At 30.6% G+C, this 11,546-nt stretch overlaps 1 pseudogene; it reads right to left on the reverse strand.

Moving 5' to 3' along the window:
* Window positions 1-5,909: 5,909 nt before the first annotated feature.
* LOC113870718 lies at window positions 5,910-11,344 on the reverse strand (annotated as a pseudogene).
* Between the last annotated feature and the right edge of the window lie 202 nt (window positions 11,345-11,546).

Genomic DNA, 11,546 nt, shown 5'->3' on the forward strand with positions numbered 1-11,546 from the left:
TAAATGAGAGTTTCATTAATAAAAATTAATATAAATGAAGTGACATGAATACCTCTTTCCATCCCCACCATCTTTCCATGGTTTCCCACTTAAAACACACATGTAAGAGAGATATTCCTTAACTTTGGAACAGTGTAAAACTCAGAAATTGGATTAGCGTATGAGAGATAGAAAAGGGATTTGGTATGGATGAAACTGAAAGAAAGGGTGGCGAGGGCCGGCTTGGGTTCCTTACAGATATTGGGAAATATAAACCAATGTGTGAGAATGGCTAAAAGCCCATAAAAAGAGAGAGAGAGAGAGAGAAAAAGGGTTATCTTGTTTAAAATTGTACTAACTAAAACAGGATAGTCGATGCTGTCATCGAAATAATTTGTCCATGATGTTCTCACCTCATATATTTAGACCTATCTAAATAAAAAGCCAGAAAGTAGTAAACTTATAAACAAACCCCTTTTCAAGTTTAATTAAGTGACTTCATATAAATTTTTAGTATATGTTTTTTGTATTCTTTTGTTTAAGTTTTTTTCTTTTTAATAGACTGACTCAACGAGTTTTTTTTTTTTTTTTTTAATGTTAAGTGTAAGGATTTGAGATTAAAATTTGCCTTTATTTATCCCCTTCCCCGTGAGTGAGAGAAAAAAAATCCCACTTGAATTCTGAGAAATTCGTTATCCAAATATTTATGAGAAAAAAAAAACTAGTATTTACCCACACAAAAATGAAAATGAGATTTCTTTTTGTAAAGTGAACAAAATTTTGTTTTAAAACCAATATATTCTAATGGAATTAGATTAATAATAATAATAATAATAATAATAATAATAATAATAATAAAATAATTTGTATAAAGCATATTCATACTTCATTGGTACATCTCTATGTGCGTTGAAAAAAATTTAAAATTGACATAACTATTTTATGTAGCAAAAGAAAAAAATGAGAACAATTTTTATGTAATAATATTATTTAGTTATCAATTTTACTTTTAATATAGAGGAATCTAATCATACTGGTCTGATTCAAAGTATACTAAAAATACATCAAAACTTTTAATAAATTTACAATTGTTTATTGTGAAGATTAGTGTTATCGGTAGTAAATAAAAGCATAAAAAATGAGTCAATTATATAATTAAAATAGACGAAATAACCTTCATCATTTATAAATGATTAAGATTAACTGCTCTAATGTCCCTTGTGTGTGTTACTCAAAATTATACGTGCAGAATAAACATTAAAAAAAAGACATACAACTTAAGAAAATGACAAGTAGATATCAGCTGCCTCAGCTATTATGGAAATTAGGTTGGAGTAGGAATCTATTTGTATGAAAAAGTCAAATTTTCTTTTAATCTATGAATTTGATGAACTCAGTGCCTCTTGAGCAAATTCATATGGAGATTCTTGGAAACTCAGGAACTTATACTGTAAAAGAGGATCACTAGAAACATAATTTTTTTTATTGGTTAAAATTTATAAAAATACAAGTAAGAATTATGAATTTAATATTAAGACTCACAATTTTATAATTTTTAATAAACTCTATCCTATAATAAAAACATATATGCCAAAGAGTGTATTAAAAATATGTTATTAATATTTTTTAACCTAAAATCAGTATATTCACTTCTTCACCACAAAGACTGAACCAATTGACAAGGCTTTCTGTAATTAAAGAAATTTTGGGCTAAATCTATATTCTCTGAAGTGATAGCGTGTTTGCATGGATGATTCTATTGAACAGGATTCATACCAAATCAAATCTTTGAGAAGAGGAATCTTAAATGCAACGACATCAAATCCGTCTTATGCAACAGATGGAGAGTTCTTCACTTATTCCTCTCATACAATTTCTCTACTCTGTGGATCAATTGTTATGTGTGGCTGAGTTTCAATATGGTCCTCTCTAAGAACAGCAAAACCCACTTCCTCTAGCATAATGTTATAAGCAACGGACTCTCCTATAAACGGATCATAAAATTATTGAACAAATTTACTTAAAAAAGAACACTTTCTTCCATTTTCCTCTGTTAATCTATTGGCTCATTATGCATGTGGGGCAAATTTGATCAAGAACAAGTCAGTGTGGAAAATTTGGTAAATTATAAGCCCACAAGGTTTTCTGCATACAAGTTATGACCTATAGTTGGATGATTAAACAACAACAATAATAATAAAAAGCCAACAACACAATCAGATTGAAAATATATATATTATGACCTCTTAAGCCTTTATTCCAATAGAAATGTCAAACGGGGTTCAAGGGAACTACTATAAGGTGTTGAATCAAATAAAATTAGAAGTAACGCTTGTAATTTGTTAATTAGCACTTACATGATAAATAAACGGTTGCCAGGGCCTTCATCCTGTGCTTGAAGTGTCTTCATTACACAAAGTAACTGTCATTGGCTGAAAATTATGACAAACATTTACTAGCAAAGAAGAAGACAGATCATAAAGAGCCTGCAATATGAGACTAGAACTATAGTATATACCCTTTTGACTCTCTCGTCTAAGTTGTTTTGCTTCCTTTAAGATATCGTTTTAAATTCTCATGTCATTCCATTGCTCGGATTCATGCAAATTAATGTAACCAATAGTCTGATATGCACTTTTATGAATATGAAAACGGGTGGTATTAAGACAGGTGATCATATGCATACATGCATTCTAGAATTAACATATTGAAAAATATGAAATATGATGGTGATAATGAGATGCTGCGCTACTATGTCCAGATGCATTTGGCTCTTGGTTCATGTATTCAGGATCAAACCCTGCAATGCAAACCAAATTGATTTTATAATCTGTTCTTAAAAATGACAAAAGGGAAAAAAAATCCCATTTGAATTGATGAAATATTGACCATGCATGTATGCAGAATTCAATGTTGGAAAACGTTGTACTAGTAGCTATTCTCTTTGAATAATGTGTTCATCCATTTATAATAAGATAAAGTATGTTTGTGACAGCGCATTAATTAATATAAGACGAAAAGAAAAACAATTTGTATTCATCAACGTACTACTACTCTCTTTTGGGGAGTTTATGGCGCGGAAAGCCCACACACTCGTACCAAAATTTTTGGATTAATAACTTATACACTTTTGTCTTTTTTACAATATATATTTAATTCAATTATATAAATTAATTAATAAAAGGTTAGAATTAATTCAATTTTTATTTTTAAAAAATATAAAGATATAACAATTTATTTTTAATTAATGTCATTAAACTTAACCTCACTGTCAATTTTAATATAATTAAAGCTTTCATCAAATTTATTTATTAAAAATAAATACAAAAAATATTAAATATTTTATAAAAATGGGAAATTTTCTTATAAAAAATAGATTCTTTAACATATGTTTAAATTCACAGGAACTTATGTATGATAAATTTTTATTTAAAAGTATATGATATTATTAAATTCAATGCATTGATAATATTAAGTATTATAATTTTTAATAAAATTTATTAATTATTGATATTTTTTATGTACATTAACTTTTTACAATAGTTAATAATTAATTAATCTAACAAAAAAGTTGTGATGTTTTTTAAAATAATATAAACTTTTAAAAATTGATTACCAGAAAACTGATATAAAAAATATTTTATACATCACTTTAAATTTGAACTGATATAAAATTTATGACTTTTTATATTAGTTCATTTTTAATAATAAAAAATACATCAATTAAATCTTAATTAATATGAAACCAACACTTATAAAATATTTTAATACACTTATTTTTCTACAAAATTTATGAAGCATAAAAACATAAAAAATACAAAAAAATATAAAATATTAGAAAAATCATTAGAGTTTTGAAAGAAAAAAAAATTGGTCCAAACTCCCTTCAAGTTTAATCAACAAAAAATTTTACAAAAAGTATACACATTTTTAAAAAAATCATATGTCCAAAATTTTAATGTTAAAAAAATTTTAAAAAATTTAATCAAAAAAATTATTTTATGGTGATTTTTAAGCATATACAATTACACCTAATGTTAGTTAAAATATGTTAACTAAATAAAGAATAATAAATTGTTTAAATCAAAATAATTATTCAAATGCATATTTTATTACTACTATATATTGTGGTAAAGCCACAATGTTTTTATAGGAAGCACGGATACTTCAAAATAGTAGTCATATCCATGTTGTATTGCATCGGATACCTATTTATGTTAGACACTTTGAAAACACTTTTATTTATATTTTGCAATTTTTTTTAAAAAAAATGAACTTTAATATCAATAGAGATAAGAATGTTATAATAATTATGGAAATGATATTATTTTATCATGTGTATATGACTTATATTAAAACTAAAATTTTCATTTACTTTAAGATTTGTGTTTTTATATTATTTTTTTACTAAATTTATGTTTTGTATTATAATCATGTTGTGTTCTATAATTTTTGAAAATTACTGAATTCCCATATCTGTATCATAAAATTTTAAAATATAGTTTGAACATGAATCTATCTTTTATAATATTTGTCCAAACATTAATTTCACTAGGTTATTCCCCCACTCATTTTCAAAGACGTTAAATCAGACACGTGAGTCAAAGAATAGAATTAGTTATTATTACTATTTAGAAAGATGGGGTGGCTGGTGCTAATTGAATTAATTGAAAATCCTTAACAAAAAACAGGTACAATGAACAAGTCGAAAGTTCGAAACATTTTAAAGGTCATTGGAACAAGATATGCGCAGCAATGTGTCCGTATCACAAACTTTTTGGGTTTTGATATTGTGTTGTTTCCATTTTCAGCGTAGCAGCCAGAGGATCTAGTGAAATTGGTCATGTCTTCTTGTTTGTTTATATAATCATTAAATTATTATCGTCATCATCTCCAATGGGTGATGCAATTGAATCCCTGAATCTGGTCACTATATATCATTTAAAAGAAGTAAAAAAAAGGAATTGGGCATGTGAGCATTAAATTATTTTATCCTGTAAAATTGATCAACTATTAGTTAAATAATGCACCACTTGCTTAACCAGCATTAGGGCCTAGTTTGGTCTATTGCATTCATCAATCCAACTTCTCACGCACGTGCGCATTTTGAATATGCGCAGTGTTGTTTAAGGGACGCACGCAGATATTTAGATACATGAACATCAAAGAAAGAAAGCAAATACATGAATTAATATTTTGAATTTGTTATTTATAGTAATGCTTAATTTTGTTTTTTCTTATGCTTATTTTGATTGTTCCTTGATATTTGATGTTTAAAGATGAGCAGTTAAGAAGTTTTAGAGTTTAAGACAAGTAATTAGAAAGTTGGTACGTTGCTGCCTTGTTGAAGTTCAAGTCGCACTGTTAATAGTATATATTATACTATAACAATTATTAGATCTAATTTTATTTTTCTGTAAAATTAAAAATTAAATTGAGATGTATGATAGTATATTGATATTTTTATGAAATATGAAAACATTGGTTCAATTAAATATCTTGTAAATGTGAAGTGGATAAATATTATAATTTAAAAATTCAAATGATTTCCAAATAACAATAAAACATTCTAGAAAGTGAATGAGACTCGTGGATTTGCGGGTAAATATTATGATGCACCCAAGATTTAACAGCAAAATTGGCTGTTTAATTATTTTCTAAATTTAATGCGAAAAATTGATTGGGGATATTTATTGGTAGGATGAAGAGTACAATTTCTAGCCGCATGTGATTTATTTTACCTCTTTTTATAAGTAAAAACAGTACCATGCTCAAAGCTGTGGTAAAGAGAGTTGCTTCAAATACTTGGCTATTGGTAGAGAGGGCGAGATTACATAATTTTTTTGTTCGTTTAAATAACAAATACTTAAAGATATATCGATATTTTGAAGAGGAGTGAATGATGATCAATCTAGTTCATTACTTTGAACCTAGAAACTTGGTCCAGCCGCTTCCTCAAGCAATAAACGCTCCTTAGAAGATCAAGCTTTTCCTTGTTCTTGGCTCGAACATTTGGTAAAACCTTCTCTTCATAACCTGGAGCATTCATAATCTTCAATTTTTTATTTGCCTGCATAATAAATGCTCCAGTCATTAAACAGTTCTAGTGTTTAAAGGAAAAAAGGTTTTATGCAAAAAAGACAATCAATTTTAGTAAAAGAAAATCAAGTGCATTCAGATGTTTCGCACCCAATATGGAAACTCCACATAGAATTACCAGCTAAGCATACATAACAATTTTATTAGCCAAAGTTGGTATAAGTCAAAATGCACAGACATATATACTTTATGACTAGCTATGCTAAAATGTATTCTCGAAAACAACTTGAGATGAACATACTTCTTCAGACCATCTATCTTCTTGATCTTTCCTGACTCTGCTTCTGCAGAATTAATTCCTTGAAGCTCGAAATAGACAGAAAGGGTTTCATTCACCACAGTATCAGCATATCCACATGGAACAGCTTCAATTTCAGTGATTACCTAGTGAATCATATCATGCATCAATGTGAAAAACGTGTTAATCAAAGTGAAGTGAACACAGGATGCATGATTAATGACAAAATCTTGCGATAAAATACAAGGAATGCATGAGATGAGAACACAATACAGCAATTTGTGCAACTTACAGTCAAAGACACTAAATTAGCAAGAGTTATAATCTCCATTTGATGGCTGTTTATAATCTCTGCAACCGTGTTCAGCAGAGAACAAAAGCTGGCCTCCTGTCAACATAACCATCATTTTTGGAATTACAAAGCATATCGAAGTAAACAAATACAAAATAATGCAGGGGTCATAACCTCCTTAAATGTTTTATTGTATGGGGAAGGGGCATAAGCAATTCTATTACATATATCATATTCCTAGGGATGACAGAGTGTATAGGATACTGAAAGACCTGGCTCATACCCATATTAAGGAGGAAAAAAAAAAAAAAGACGTACCTTACCAAACACGTTACCAACAATTTTCATGCCCCCTATCCATACCCAGTCAGTCAGTATCGACTATTTTTAGTTACAGCAAGTATCCATTTTAACGTGTATTCCTTTATTACAAGTTAAAAAAAAAAAAAAAAAACTTTATTTGAAAACTAAAATTAATTTTAAAAAAAAAGACTAAAAGTACAACACCTAAACACCAACAATTTTTTGTGGATAGTTAACCAAATCCATTTGATGGTGAACAGCCTTCTCATTGTTAGTACTCATTCGATCTGAGTAAATTAAAGAGAATATACACAAGGAATGATCTGAAAATAAACAAAGATGTACCTTATATTTGAAAGTGAAAAATATTAAAACAAACACCTCTTTAGCTGATGGGTAATTGCATATCATGATAGATTCTGCTTTCTTACATTCCCTGGGTGAAGGAAGGCGTTGCCACAATTCTTCCATGACAAAAGGCATAAAAGGATGAAGTAATCGCAGGCCATTGTCCAGACAAAACCACAAAGTATCTTGGTTGAAGCGTCTTTCACAAGAAAACTTGGGATCATTACCAGTAAAGTAAGGCTCAATCACTTCAATAAAAATATCAAATAATTGATACTGCCACCAAGAATACACAGCAGTGGTAGCTTGTGAACTCAAATAGACTTCAATGTTTTGCATATGGTTTTTATTCAACAGAGTATCCACTGGCAGCTAAATGGGAGAACCTCTGAAGTCAAATTTGCAGGCGGAATATAATCATCTCCAAGCCTGCCCATAGCAAATCGTACTGCATTCCACAATTTATTACACCATTGGCGATACCCAACCACCCTTTGAATATCTAGGTTAATTATGCCAGACTAAAATGAATGAAAACAGTAGAATTAAATTACAAAAAACAAAAATGATGAAAAAAAATAGCCATATGAACATTGGTTGGGGATTGACACCTGAGCTGTGTATGAAACCAGTGCAAACCTCGGAGAGCATCAGCACCACATTCATCAATACCATTTGGAAAGTCCTTCTGACTCTATGGCAAAAGCTATTCTTTGGGGTCAAGGTTACTACTTTCTAACCTCTTACGAAGACCTTCCAGTGATATCCCATTTATCACTTCAATGGGATCAATGACATTCCCCTTGGATTTGGACAGCTTATGTCCATGAGCATCGAGAATCATGGGGTGCAAATAAATCTGCATAAAATTGTCTGTGAGAAGGCCATTGATCAGAATTTTTTTAGGCATAGATGAGGGACTGACTATACTTCATTGATGTTTTCATTGTTTGCTCTTGGTGTTGTTTTTTACAGAGGATCTCGTATCCCCTCAACCTCTTTATAATTTTCTTCTGTCTTAATGAATTTATGATTTTATAAAAAAGAAAAATCTTAGGAATGCATGACCAAAAACCATAGTTCTTATTGACTGTGTGAGAACACCGCTGTGTATCACACACAAAATTCATTATGCACAAGATAGTAGCCTCACCTTTCTAAAAGGCACATCACTACCCAACTTCATTCCTAACATCACTATACGAGCAACCCAGAAAAAGAGGATATCATGGCCAGTTTCCAAAACAGAAGTTGGATAGAATGCCTTAACGTCTTCCGTGTCATCAGGCCATCCCAGCACAGTTAACAGAAACTGACCAGAAGAAAACCATGTATCAAGAACTTCAGGATCACAGCTTATATGAAACTCTTTTCCTAAGCACCTTTGGTTAGCCTCATCTTGGGCCATAATAGGAAACTCAACGCAATAAAAATGAGAATGCACGACAAATGAGAAGAAATGACGAACTGATTCTATTTGATTGAAAACAAGAAATACAAAAGGATGAGAAATCTCACTGCCTAGAGTGTAAGCTCCTTTAGAGCAACCACAATGGCCCTTCACCCAAAACAATCAACAAAACAGAATGCTCTCATTGGTCCCCACACCTGATCCTAAATACAATGGAGATCTCTCTTTTTCTCTCTTGTCTAACCAACCTATTTCTTATAGCTTGCCACGTCACTTTTTCAAGTTTTCTTCCTCTCATACATCCTTCCCCATCTACGTGTATTAGCTTCTTGGATCAATGGCTCATTAGGCCCATATGCATTTGGGTCTGTATCAGGCCGCCTCTTCATTTCTTGCCACCACCCAATGATCATTGTAAACCCCAAATTCCTGCAGAATTCAATCCTCTAAAGTGACATACCATGCAGGTATTGGGTGAGCCTACCATAGCTCCTGTGATATGTACCAATCACGTATGTTTTCTAGCCATCTGTAAAACATAACACCTTGATTTGAGACATGTTTATATCATACATTTACAAGAGCAATTAAGGAAAATGAGAAGAAAATTAGATTGACAGCATGCCAACCATAACAGTGTGTTTAATTTAATGATAAATTAACCCCACTCTCAATCCATTTATGACAATTGCACCCTTCAACACTTTGCCTTCTGTTTCGCCCAATACTCAGTTGAGTGTATAAATTGAAAGGTGTTGAAGTTATGAGATATTGGAGAGGAAGAAAAGAGAGAACAAACATTGAATGATAAAATATAATACTGATACATGATGTGTATCGATGTGTTACAAATGAAATTCACTAACTCCTATTTATATTGATAACGGACTCCAAATCCTAATTGAACGAGGAAACATATCATGAAATATAGTTAAATATGGAAACCACACTAAGAGATCATCTAAGTTACTATACTACATTTTATGATGCAATAATGATATTGTGATATTTTCTGAATATTATTCTGTTATAAGGAAAGGAGTGACAATTAATTGAATTTGAGCTCAGACAAACACAGCCAAACTCAATCTCAAAATATTTCTCATTGATAATTACAAAGATAATAATACTATTATTGAACAGAATCCAGCAATGCTAAAAAATGTCTAAGGGGAGGAACTCATTGAGTTGTGGTTTAAAACCCAAGACACATTTTTGGAGTGTTCTGAAGCATAAGTTTGTTCATAATAAGAAATTGCAAAAGGCAAACAGAATTTATACTCACCTCTTCCAATCAGCCAAATACTGTTTTGGAATAATCTCTAGCTTTTTGTTTTCTTCATTCCAGGCAGCATCAAGAGCCTGTTTTGCCATATCATTGCAATTGACAGGTGAAAACTATAGATGTTAAAGGCTTGTCTAATCATATCAATTAACATAACATAAAAGAGTAACAAATCATACTGAAAATTTCATGTAATCAATCGGAACGCCATAAAGGCCTAAGTGATTCAATTTACTCATCAACCAGAGTACCAGACATCGAAGTGTGACAAAATATGCTTATGACAACATGCAAAAGAAGCCAAACAGAATATATAGATGGATAGCTTCAACATCGTATCCAGATGATTTCTTCAATTTAAATATCAAGACAGTAAAGAAAATGAACAATTAACAATTTCGTACAACTAATGTTATTCTGGTCATTAAAAAAACAAACAATAGAGAACAAATAGAAAGAAAATAGATTCGTATGAAGCACTAAAAATTAACAAGAATGAATTTTAATACAATTGAGAGTAAAGTCAAAGATCCTAACCATTTATTTTACATTACACACCTTCATACTACATTAAAGCTAAATTGATTCATCCAACATCATAGAAATTGTCACGTGTTACTTTACCAAAGTTTAATTACTAATTGGTTCAATCACACAACTTTGTGCAATGCAAAGTCAAAACTTTGTACACACACCACTCTCAACTCAATTCGAATTAAAATCTGCAATTTAACACAAGAAAATACATTACACAAGCTTTCTATAGCTACAAGAATTACCTTGTTCGGGTTATTATAACTTAAGTTCTGCAGATTTTAAGTTTCTGCAAAAATCAGAAAATTGAACCTTCCTAGCTTTAGTAAAGTTCATTACCAATTAACTGGCTTCTACTGTAGTTCATAGTAATAAGAAAGACCAACCTTTGCAAAAATTGAATCAAAATCAACATCAGATGCCATCAGAAACCAAAGTATATAGATTCAACAAGACACTCAAAATAACAAAAGGTGGTTTAGAGCTGCTAGCATCCGCCACAAAAAACCTTGATTTCTCCCACCATTCATGCCACCTAAATTGCGCCAAACATAAAACATAAGCTTTTCATATAATCAACATGTAAAAATCATAAAGATGATTTTACAAAGACGGAATTAACACACACGATTTCTCCGCATCAGCTGGACTACACTGTTTTTCCATTCGGAGAGACATGCTTTTCTTATCACCAAATGGAGTCTCGGGATGAACGTCATCTTCAGGATTCCCATCATCCACACCTCGCTTCACAGTTTTCCTTTCCCTCTTCTTAGACGCATTGGATGATTGTTGTGGTTGTGCTGCTAAAACTAAAAGAAACAAAATAAAACTCGCCAATTTCAATCCAAGCATTACTTACACGATCAAGTTTATGAAGAAAACACCGAAAAAAATGCAAATTAAAAAAAGAAAGAAAATAAAATGTTGCAGAGACTCCATTGCTCAACACCGCAAAGGGTTCAAATCAAAACCTCCACAATTTAAATTCGTGGGTGTAATAGAATACTTTTTTTTTATCATATCATATTATCTATGATATTTATTTATTTATTTT

Source organism: Abrus precatorius, unplaced genomic scaffold, assembly GCF_003935025.1.
Source record: "Abrus precatorius isolate BTA unplaced genomic scaffold, Abrus_2018 Scaffold7, whole genome shotgun sequence".
Lineage (NCBI taxonomy): Eukaryota > Viridiplantae > Streptophyta > Magnoliopsida > Fabales > Fabaceae > Abrus > Abrus precatorius.